Here is a 12380-nt window from a genome sequence, read left to right on the forward strand (position 1 = left end):
CACATCTAACCTAGATGCTCATGACAGACAAAATCTGTCCTGACACAGGAATGATAGAGGTTCAGCATTTAATAGTTTGGTAAATCAGAAAGACAGGAAAGAGCTGATCCATATAATCCAATGAATGTCAGGATCAGGATTTAAAACTCAGTCCAGCACATAACTAAAAGGGAATGTAATGGCAGAAGAAGCAGTGGAGTATGTTCTGCACAAAGCTAGTACAGGTTAGCACCTTAGCTGTGTAATTCTCCACTAAGCTATTCATACTCTAAGAGATTCATCAAAAATAAAACACAGGAGAACTATAGAGGGTGTTCACTAGTTTACGACATAAACAAGACAAGCATCTGCAGGTACAATGCAGGACAAGTTGTCCAGGGCTTGCCTTGATTTTTAAAAGACATTCATGTCTGCACGACAGACAACAAGGTTAGTTAATAAAAATACATCTCATCATACAGCAGGTCAAAATGACTGATGTATGACAAAACAGATTGGATAAACTGAGTTAGTAATCTTCACAAAGTTATATGGCATTCATAACAACTCAGAATTTATATTCGCACTACCTGATGGGGGGCAGCTGGTACTATTATTATTATTAACAAAATACCAACAACTGATTGAGCCTCCAAGTCAATTCTATTTACAGTTCGTCATTCCATTACAGCAAAGCAGCACTGGCAGAGAAGCAAGAAAAAGCCTTCATCTTCATAAAGATTATTTTTACATACAAGCATAGACAAACACATTTTTTTAATAAAGGAAGGAGGTACTACAAATTAAAGATCGGACAGCTAAAATGAAGAATTATGTAATTTTACTCTAATTCAAACTGGATACCAAAATATGCACTGTGGAAATACAGTCCAGACAGTGAAGAAAATGGACTCCGTGCCATTGCATCCTCATGCAACACAGCAGAGGGTCCCCAGAAGGTTGTTTTCTTGGATATCTGCAGACATCTAACAGCAGAGTGAGAGGTGAAGTATTTGTCTATAAAGGTAAGACACTGGGTTTTCTAGCCACAACCTTTTAACATATTAATAAAACAGAAGGTATTAAAGCAGGAGCAAATGTGCAGTGGGATGCAATTCCATAACCTTTCACTAGTTAGTCATATTGCCTGCCATCCAAAATCTTCCCAGAGGAAGGTTAACACTCTTAAGAATCCAATTAGTTAAGGAAATATGCTTAAATTGTGGGTTGCCACTGAAACACAGATACTTTCATTGCATAGACAGTAGCTAAAAGAGTAGGACTTTTATGCCATATGCATAGCATATACATCTATTAAGATTTGGTGAAGCACTCGAGTTTTTTTTCTTTTACAAGAATCACAAACCAAAATCCACTAATAAAAGAGTATAGTTTAAAAATTTAATATTAATCTCATTCACAACTGTAACTTGGAGGCTCTAACAACTCTTCTTCAGCAGGGAATCAATTCAGGATTTACGCAAGTGATGGTCTTGGCAAACCCTCACAGAGTACAGCGTACTGAAGGTACTCTTCACAGACTATCAGGAGATCATGATGCCCTTGGGAGTCTCTCTAATTAACAATAAACTGCTTTTACAATTGAAAATGCACCCTCAAAGCCTGGTGACACTATGGATACGTCAATTCCTGATCCACATGCTTCATTGTATGCAATGTCTTTGGAAATCAAGGGCAACAACAACCTGGAAAATATTTTTCAACATTTGGACTGTTGCCACCGAATCAATAATGGTGGAACAAAATGAATTACAAGATTCCACAGCTTCAATCACAGAAGAAGTAGAGAGTAAGCCAAAAAGAAAAACCACAACTTACAATGAGAGACTAGTTGGACTGAATTGTACATAAACTTAGATCTAATTAAATGAGACTAAGGACAAAAGGGAGGCAAAATCATTTGATAGCTTGCATGGAATTGGTCAACACAAAAGAGTACTCAGCTCATGAAATATTTAAGTAATTTCTCTTGATCGGGCCAGAGGATTGACATGACCTCTACACATGAAGGACAGGCAATGACACAAGGAAAGGAGAAGGCTTAACTCTCAAGATTATTACGACTTTCTTGAAAAGCTTTTCCACCGGACTCAGGTTTTCAACACTTCAGAAACACAGGTTCAAAATTACTTAGGAAAGATTCAAACGGGAGGAGGCTGTGAAATACAGATATGTGAAACACAGCAGTTTTCTCAAAAAAGAAATGATGTGCGCTGCTTTGATACGTCTGCTCTAAACATTTCTGCCTTGTCAAGCCTCAGCTCCGTCAGCAGCCAGCTCCTCTTACTTGCTGTCCACTAGCTTCCCCCTTCGGCAACAACAAACATGGAATAAGCAAGAGCACTGTATTGGACAGCAGCATATTTGGCTCAGGTCAGGGGGGAGCAGCCCATGTGCTGGAGATCATCTGGGGAGCAAGAAACTTGTACAGATCACAGTGTTGTCTAGCAGTGAACTAGATATCTTCTTCCCTTTATCACAAATACAGCCTTGAATCAAGCAAAACACATTTCCAAAATGGCTGAATCTGTTCTCCAAGTATCTTAAACCAGTCTCTAGAACCACAGACTCTCACATTCTACAGTCACCTTTAACATCAGCTATAGGTTTAAAATACTACATTTTTTCAGTGCTCTGTAAAATTTTTTAAGCGGCGTTGTTGAGGATATAGTGCTCATTTTACCATTGATGCTGCTTCTGTAAACCAAACCTATGTCTGGAATAAGAAAGTCCAGCATCAGTGCTGAACTGATCCTTCTGGGAACGATGGCTCTTGCTCACACCTGTATGACTGCTGGGTACACCAGAGAACATTCCATTAAACTTTCATGGCTGACGCTTAGGTCAAAGAAACTGTAGTGAGCTACAATACAATCTGCTGCTTTTTCATAAATGCACTGGGAGCCAGGCAAGTACTCATTAACATTTACAGACTCAGACTCAAAATGCATATAAGTGATGCTGAGACGCTTGAAACACACTTCCAATGACAACGGACAGGGACAGTAATTTTAACCTTGCATTACTGAGTCTTAATTTCCAAACACAATTTGCCATCCTCTGCTTCCATTTCTTCCCCACAAAAAGAATAAACTGTCCAAATAAGGTTGATAGCTTTAAAATCAAAATTAACAAGCAAAATAGTACCTAGTAGCCTAAACTAAATACGTGACTCTCCAAATATCCTTTACTCTTCTTTCCAGCTGCATTCATTAAAGGATACAACTAGCTCTAATACAGGAAATTATGGACCTTCTGTGAAAAATGTATGTCAGGTGCCAAAAGCATTTAAATTCTATCTTTTTCCAATTCATGAAGCTCATTGTAGCATTGTATTGTTGCATTATTAGATTTATGCATTTAGCAAGCAAGCATATTATAAGAGTGGCTGTAGGTAATTACTCTTTTCTAACAGCAAGAACCACAGTATTGTCCATGCTATGTCGTTTTCATGAGAAAAATGGTCTGTTTTTTAAAAGAGACTTCGATGTTTAAATAAACATCCAAACATTTATTAATAAACCATAGTCCTAACTTATGGAAAGACCAAGGGAGACAGAAACTGAGAGTGACATAACTTATTCATTACAGTGTAGATTATCAGATGTCATCCAAAAAAGCTTGTTCTCATACTGACATCACACTCATTTGGGGATTATGTCTTTGTAGGACATATTTTTAAATGTGATTTTGAAAACCAGGAAGTTCAAAGATAGTTTCTTATTTTTTGTAACTTTCTTATCTATCCTCTCAAAAGGGTCACCATATGTATGGTACGTCCTGTCAGGAAATTACAGTGATGGAACACTTGATTAGTCTAATTACTTAACGGCTGTACCAGTTTGCAAAACTTTCCACATGGAGTCTTGCAGAGAACATTCTCAAACCCAAAATCTTCCTTTCCATACATCTACCAAATGCTCCCTGTTAGAAGTGTCTCTGCACCGGGAATGCTGGCACTCGCTAGACAAAGCTCTGAACTTCATAGGTGGCTCTAGTCTTTCTTCAGATCGTCTCATACAGATCAGCAAGAACTTTCCATATGAAAGGTCTCTGGAATACAACCTTACATGTACTATACAAGCCTAAGTACCTAATCCATCTGCTTCTCACACTCCTGACTCTGCAAACACTTTAAAGGTGGCACCATCCATCTACAATGTTGTTTCTACTCACCGTGCAAACAAAACTAAATAAACTTTATGAGTTAAATGTATTTGGTATGGTATAACTAGATCCCAGGGAAATTTTTCATAAATTTCCTAGTTTAATTAGTAAACCCAATTACTAATCCAATGGCACTTGTGGTATTTGAAACACAGGAAGGGAATTTGTTCAATTATAGACAAAATAATGTCTGTGTCGGTCTAAATATTCAAACCCTTGCTAATATTTCCCATGCAAGAATCTCACTGGACATATGCGGGTTATGCAAGTGTGTAAGGACTGAGTGTACCTAGGCTCGCCTCTCTAAGACATTACACATTATCAGCTCCACAGAACAGCAGCATAACACAAAATGGTGCAGAACTGCAGCCGCGTGGCTCTTTTCACTCAGTGCTACAAATACTGAGCTTTACAGACACTGCTGTGTTTTCAATCACTTGACCACAGAATCCAATGAGCAGATCCTGAAGTCTGTAAAGTCTACCGTAGTCTGCTGGAATGGAAGTCACCACCAACATATGGCATGATTATGAGCATTTTACACAGAAAAATTCCTCAGGAGACAACTAAGCAAATGTTTCTTTTTTCATTTAATTATCTGATCCTCATTTGATTCACTCTGCTGTCACTAGTGAAGAGCAGCATGAAAATAAGACAACCCAGAAACTACCCTGTTGGCAAGGCTAAAGAGCAGAAAAAAAAAGGCAAAAAGTTGTGTGTTATGACACTCCATTTTTACAGATGCTGCTGAAACACGTTTGCTAAATACCTGGTCAGTTTATAAATAAACCCTTCCAAAAGTGTATTTTTACACAATCACAAAATAAATTAAACTATCCAAAATTCATGCTGCTAATTAAAATAGTCCCTGTAGGAGGGCAAAGTAGCTACAAGGCTGAGGTAAACATGATGCTTTTTTATTGAAGAGCAGCTGATTAATTTTATACCCTATTTACATATATTTGCTAGTATCATCAAAACCTGGTAAAAACCACAGTTTTGTACTTACCACTTAAAGACTCCAGCCTGATACTAGTCCATCAGTTTTAGGACATCAGCAAGCTCTCTTGCCTTTATAGAAAGCCAGCAGCATTACACTTCCATTCTCAAAAAAAATCTGCCAGCATAGGAAGCTAGGAGCAAGACATACACAGTCCTTTATGTATCTGGATCAGAGGATTTTATTCCATAATATTGGAATTCTATGAGTTATGAGACATCAGGAAGGGTCTATAAAGGGTTAAATGGACATTATATTACATGGACTCCTAACAGAAAAGTGGTGTTCATGAGAGAAATAAACTGATCACTTACTGCGGTGCCAGGAGCAAGCTTAAAAGTCACTTTTATTCAGAAATGATCATTTAAATTTTAATAGACAAAACAGTTTCATTCCAACCAGTTGTTCAAGATAACTTTTTCTCCTGACAATATGACTTAGAAAAAACTCAATATTTAACATCCAAGTCGCCTAAAAAGTCAATCTAAATACACCTGAAGACAAGTGACAATCTAGTCATGGTTGATTACACAACTTGTATCACAGCCTTATGAGTTTATGGAAGCCCATGGAACTGATTAAGCTTAGCTGGCCTAAAAAATGAGCTACAGATACACAAAGCTGTCTTTTTGGTGCCTTTATAACAAGAATCAAAGTGAAAAATTAAAACCTGGACCATGCAGGCTTCCCCACCTCACATTGGCAGTCAGCACGCAAGGCACTGGCATTTCAAGGTCTTGCAAGTACAAGGTCTCATTAGATACAACATCCTTAATAACGTAGCAGCAAGCCACTCTCAAGATTGTCTTTCACCCTATATTCCATATAGCAATTGAAAGCAGTCAGGATGCCCTTGTTTCCTCTCGGATGAGCAAAACGAATTGAACCCAGGGAAAGCTTCTTCACTGTAGACCCTTGACCATGAAATTCTTTTTACTGATGCGGTTTGTAACCTACAGCTCAGCTTTTCCACAGTTACTTATTTCATTTGCCTTTCTACTCTGGAAAGAAGCATTTCTCTATCAGACTGAAGTCTGGCAGGAAGGTTGCAGTCTGCTCACTGGTCCTTTTTTTTTAAGAGATGAATGAAGTGCACCAACACTTGGAGCACTGGTGGCTGCTTAGTAAATCATAAAACTGTTGTGCAGGAGAATCTCCATTACCTCTTCATGCTTGCAACAGGCTGCAAGGACTTCACCATTCTTCTTTCTTTTTGCTCACTTACTGACTTATTTGCAGAAGTCAGTGGTTTCCTCTCCCTCTCTCTGGGCTGTCCCTTCCTGTGGCTCCACTGGCTGGCAGAGCGCCTGAAGATGCACCTGGCGGTGGTGAGCTGTGTTTGTAACATCACAGCCTCTGCACAGGGCCAGGAACCCAAGCAGACTAGTTGGGATGGGCAAACCCCAATATTAGTTTTTGAAGTGCCCAAGTACAGTTCCAAGTTTGGAAGAAGTTGTGTGACAACTAAGAGGCCACACATTGAGCTATGGAATCGTGACCTGCAGCCTCTGCTGTTTCTGTGAAAGAGAAGAGTGGGCTCTCCCATACAATTATTTTACTCTTTGCACCAAGAACTGTATTGGATTTTTGATTTAGGTCTAATGTAAACCTGGAAAACTGACTGCCTTCTTTTTCCATTGAAATGAAATTCACTTTTCCTTCATAAGAACGAATGAATAGTAATTGAGAAATATTGCTTCCGACCCTATAATAAAATGTATGCTTAGCAAAGACTCTACGTTAAAGCCAAAGATATTTGCACACGTGCCAAGAGGACAGTATTCCAAGATGACTCTTTTCAACAGCTGAAGATAGACCTAAGCCAGAAATCTGTACAAAAATAACGTAACACAAAATTCAAAGTTTGCACAGAGGCAACACAAAATTCAAAGGTTTTTGCCTCCTGGGTTCAGACCAGGCTTATTTCCACCCACACCCTGGCCATCTGCACTACTCTCCCTCTCCATCCCAACACTCATGACACACAGTCTGGCTTTGTCCACTGGTGATCTGTAGCTAGGAAGTGAAGACCATCTTTGCAAGTAAAATAAAAGGAAGATCTAATGGCGGGAGGACGAAGCCACACCAAATCAGACTAGATTTTGTGGGTAATTAGCTGCTGGAGCAATTACCACAGGTTGTGGTACACTCCCTGTCATGAGCAGTTTCTGTGTCAGACACTTCCCCTAAGAGAAAGCCTCTAGCACAACAATTAAATGATTCTGGTGAGCTCAAGTAGTGTGTTTATGTTATGGATCAAACCAAATGGCCAACAGTGTCCCTTACAGACGTTACCATCACAGATCTACATGCAACTTTTCCTGTGACCTAACTCCCAATTGCTTGCGCACTTCAAGGAGAGTAAGAACCAGACCTTCAACAAAGAGAAGAGACAACAGTGCCAGAAACCTGCAGCATTTTATCAACGTGAATTTTGCCCTTATCCTTCGCTATATTCCTTTAACAAGCGTAAACTCCTGTGGATAAGCTGTGGAGACGATATGACTCCCTGACAAGAGGTCTGATGATGGGTCTTGTGCACCAGGTACACTAACTGACCCAGTAATGCTGAGCCATCTCTGCCAGCCATCCCCATCTCTCCAACTTTCCACAGCCAGGCCCAGATTGCACCTCACTTCCTGATATTTAGTTACATCTTGTCAGGTCTGAAGTGAGGACGAAGTTCTTCTGAAGAATGAAGAGCAGTTGAAGTCAGAAATAGAAACCTTATAAAATTTAGCAGCTGGATCACGTTATGTGTTACACAGCCCACAAGCCAGCACAAGAGGCTGTTTCAAGTCTGCTTCCCATGGTCATCCCAATCAGCTAAACATTTTTACTGCACTGAGGAGCAGGTAGTGAAGCTCACCAAGGCAATCAAATGATGTTCCACTCTACACTGCGATGGCAGTGCAACCCTCATAAATAAAGCAAGCGGCTTCCTTACTTCAGGACAGATCACTTAAACAGGACTCGCATCATGTGAACAGAGACTGCAGCGTGCTGTGACATGGAGACTACTAATTTCAGGACCTTTTGGAACGTGACATTTCACTACAGTACACTGAGTCCATCTCCTCCCAACGCTACATGATCCAACATCTTTTAGCTTTACATCTCCATGCTTCAGCTGCAACAATGGAAACACATAGTAGGGCTGGATTTCAAATTGCGTTAAGGCGGTCTCCCATCTATGTAAAATTTTCAGTGCACCTTCAGAAACTCTGTTTCACACCCAAGTTTTAACTGTGACCATCTATTCTAGTGGTGCTAACAAGACAAACCACAGCGCAGCACGAGGAGGGTGCTCTGCTGCCCACACCAGTTGCACTACTCAACTCATGCAGGCAAGCCATGAGGCATCTGGAGAAACGTATACAGCTAACTTCAAAGCATCAGAAGGTACTCGACCAAACACAGAAAGAGGTGTTTTAGGGGCAATGCTTGTCAACTTAACTACAGCAGGCAGTGCCTGGCCAGTTGGCCCCAGGTGGTCAGCAGTTTGCTACATGGATACTCCTGGCACACAGCTAGGTGTAAGCATGGCTGGCTCGCAGTCCCACATGCTATAAACCAGGCAACAGAACATCCCTCAAATCAAAATGCATGGTTAAAGCAAATCTCAAAGAGACAGAAGCCATAGCCCCCACCAATGTGATCGCAGATTTTGCATAGAAAAGTGTAATTCAAATCTTCTGTGCCTTTTCTCAGCCAAAATTCCTTTAAAATCTTGTGGCCAGAGAACTTGGAGAAGGTATACTGAGTCACAGACAAGCTTTTGGACAAGAAAGAGCACACGTGGAAGGCATGTGTTGTCCGTCTCTCATTTCAGACTGCACTGCACTTGCAACAAACCATTTTAAGGGGGTGTCACTTTACTAGAAATCTATGGGATGGTGATTGCCCCAATTAATCTCCCTGACTCCAGCATAGATTAACTTTTAAGATCAGTTCTCAATATAGGCAATTACAGTTCACCAATTAGGCAATAACACACAACAGTGCATTTCTGGGCAGTTAGAGCACAGACCAGTATTACAAAGTGCGGTCCTTCAGGACAACCGATTGCAACTGAACTATGAGCACAATTATCTTTTGGTTGGTACTTATTATTGCTTTTATTAAATGGAATTTTTAAATACAGATAAAGAAGCCAGATAAACCTATACCTTGACCAGACTTCGTGAGTCATTCTGAGGAAAGTCCATCATACTCTTATCCGTAACTGCAATGGGTGCGAAGATTAATACTTCAGAACCAGAGCTACACCTGAAAAAAGGACTACGACAAGAAGCATATTATTGGTAGACATATACTATCACTGACAGCCAAAAGGAAAGCTCAAACAAATTTTGTAAATCCACTTCATAAAGACGTCAAAAATGTCCAACTTATGTTCCCATACGTCTGAAATCCATTTAGCATTACCTCTATAGTCTGAGTATCACAGCTGTACTTCTAAGTTCTGATACAAAATTTCCTTACCAAAATACATCCCAGTAGTGACCACTGGGATTTAAGTGACCCTTGAGAAATTCAGAGGACAGGATAATAGCTACATTTTCACTCTTCAGGTTTGACAAGAGGCAATCATACAATCACTCCACATCCCCACCAAACCATACCAGCAGGACACAGCCAAGCCACCACACATTTTCTAATCCATCCTAGAGCTTGGTATTTCTGACACTGGACTTCAGAAAGCAACAACTCAAGAAACATGTATGAAATTTGGAGGATTCTCCTAGTAAGAAGATGGGGGGAGAAAAAAAATATACAGAGATGCCAATTACATGGCCTCCTTTGCTTTTCTGACTTTCGTTGTTTTTTTCTGCAGCTGGTGCAGGAGGCTGCATAACCAGACGCCAGTATTCCAGGGTGCTCCAGCAGCCTGATTATCATTCCAAAAACTTCTCTACTCTTTAGCACTGCATCCTCATATTAAAAATAATGTTCCTGTGCTTAGCCTTCTTATTTTTAGTGTACTAGAAACACATAATCTGCGAGCTGTATGTATATTCAAAAGCACTGTCAAATAAATTATTATTATGGCATGTGTACTTTTCCCTCCTTTTCTGATTTATAATGGATTTTAGCATTGTTAAAACTGCAGTTAGTCCATCTACAGTCTCATAATTCTTCTCTCAGTCAAATGAAACTACAGTCTTGCAATTTTTAAACCAAATTACTACTAAAATGTGTAGAAATAGGAATTTTAATAAGACTTCTATGTTACAAACATTTTAACTCAGAAACATTTGGAGTCAGTCTCTGAATAGGATTAGCTTCTGCATATTTTCTTTTAATTTTACATATAAATGAAATACAGGATCTCTCATCATAATTAAATTTGAACTATTCAAGATTATGACTGTGAAAGTACTCTACACGCACATCTACACAGATTACTCAGAAGTCAGTAGATTCTGTAGCCCACAAACAGAACATGCCAACCTCAAAGTCTTCATAGTTCTTCAAACTCTTACTTTCAGAAAAGCTAAAATACAAGCAAGGCATCTGCTGGGCTAGGGAGAAACTCAGAACACAAGCCCCTGCTTGAACGCTCAGGATTATGCACTTTGTATGTCAGTAGGTAAACTAAAGTATGCTGTGTTTTGATGGATTTTAAGATCATTAAATTAATGATGATGATCTGATTGATTAGGATAAGCAAGACCTGGGATTTTTCCTGCATCACTAAGGTCAGTAATAGCCCTGCCATTGATTTTAATGAGATGAGGACTAGGCCACTGATGAACTGCAATAAATGAAGGCAAGCCAAATCAGAGTGGAAAGGGGCAAGAGCAGAAGCTTGAGTGGAACAAAGGAATTGGAAGATAAATTGAGAACAAAATCAGAAGCAACATTATTTGTCACCAATGGCTGCCCCGCAGATAACCAAAATGGCTCTTTATCTCAACCTAGCATTTCATATTTGACTTTCTGTGCATATGGTTGAACACAAAAAGACACATTTTTCATGATGATGCTACGTACCTGATTATTTGGACACTGTATTACAGCTTACATGGTTTAATTTCATTTGTCCAAAATCTAACTCCTAATCTCTCTCCTTTTCATTATGTATGTATCTTGCACAAAAAAAATCCAAACATCCTAAAGGCTAGATAATTCCTCCTGTCCTCAAGTATATAAACACCAAAATTGCTTCACGCCTTCAAGTTCTAGAAGCTTCAAGGACTGCACTTTCATGATTATCTTTCCTGACAATATTGCCCAGCACTGGATCCAGATGTTTTTCTGTTTCTGCTACTGTTTGTAGCTAACAAAGCAATCTCTGCAGAATTTCACACAAATGACTGTCCAAATGGAAATACATCAATAAAACTAGGATTAATGCTTCTGTCTCACATGGACAGTATGCACCTGAAAAGAGACTCGGTCGTACCTAAGTTTAAGTGTCTGTCTCTACAGTTCTAATTATTCAAGTTTCCAGTGGCATCAGCAATGGGCATCAGGTTCTGAGAAAATTTCTACCCCTGCAAGTCACTCACTGGCTTGAATTTAAGCTTCCAGCAAGTTCTGAGCTTCACAAAAGACAGATGGCACCAATCTGAACAAACAGCAATGGGAGACAGAAGTTTTGTTTTAACAAAACAGAACATGGTTGTAAGATACTTATTCATCCACAAGGTGCATCTTAGGCAACCTCCTACAAAGCTTCCACTGTCTGCAGCAAACAATTTTCACCCAGTTTGAGAAATGCCTGTGTAGGAGAATCCTGCCTAGTTTTGTGATGCGTTTGCATCTAACAATAGTTACAGTGTTGAACTATGAGCTTCAACCACAGCAACTTGCATATTGTGACAAGGAAATAAAATTCCCTATTATGGAAATCCTATATTGTATTTAATTATGTAATTATATTTTATTGTATTAGTGAGTGGTTGGCACAGTAGCAACTACTGGCATTTCTGCAAATTAGGAGCACAAAATTCATTCTTTCCAATAGCTGATTATTTTTTATGATTCTGGGGGGGGGGTTCTAGACTATGGAAATTATTCTATTTTTGGCTTATTTCTCCTAAATACTCTCCAGCAACAGTGATCCCCTCTCTTGACACCAAAATTCACAAGCACACAAAGAATTTCATCTTAGCAGAGTCAGTGGGCCAAATTAATCCCTAGCAAAAACTCTTACTTATGCAAGTGCAGGGTGGTGATGTTTACATCTAAGAAGAATTTGACCCAC

General features: G+C 39.5%; 1 protein-coding gene and 1 long non-coding RNA gene across 3 annotated transcripts in view; both read right to left on the reverse strand.

The window, feature by feature from the left end:
• LOC113969127 overlaps window positions 1-6393 on the reverse strand; it is a 171453-nt gene extending 165060 nt beyond the window's left edge. Inside the window, exon 1 of the long non-coding RNA XR_003534763.1 lies at window positions 6331-6393. This is a non-coding gene — a long non-coding RNA (uncharacterized LOC113969127). The remainder of the gene's footprint in view (window positions 1-6330) is intronic.
• The window catches only part of PPARGC1A (PPARG coactivator 1 alpha), a 373942-nt gene that overhangs the window by 254146 nt on the left and 107416 nt on the right, over window positions 1-12380 (reverse strand). The window contains exon 1 of one of the 2 annotated variants that reach the window (XM_027686343.1): window positions 9337-9361. The exons of the other annotated variant lie outside the window; for it this stretch is intronic. The gene's annotated coding sequence lies outside the window, so the exon portion shown is untranslated. Of the gene's footprint in view, window positions 1-9336; window positions 9362-12380 lie in introns of those variants that run through there. 2 annotated transcript variants of the gene reach the window in all.

The sequence above is a fragment of the Neopelma chrysocephalum genome, unplaced genomic scaffold (genome assembly GCF_003984885.1).
Source record: "Neopelma chrysocephalum unplaced genomic scaffold, ASM398488v2 Primary Assembly neopelma1_71, whole genome shotgun sequence".
Lineage (NCBI taxonomy): Eukaryota > Metazoa > Chordata > Aves > Passeriformes > Pipridae > Neopelma > Neopelma chrysocephalum.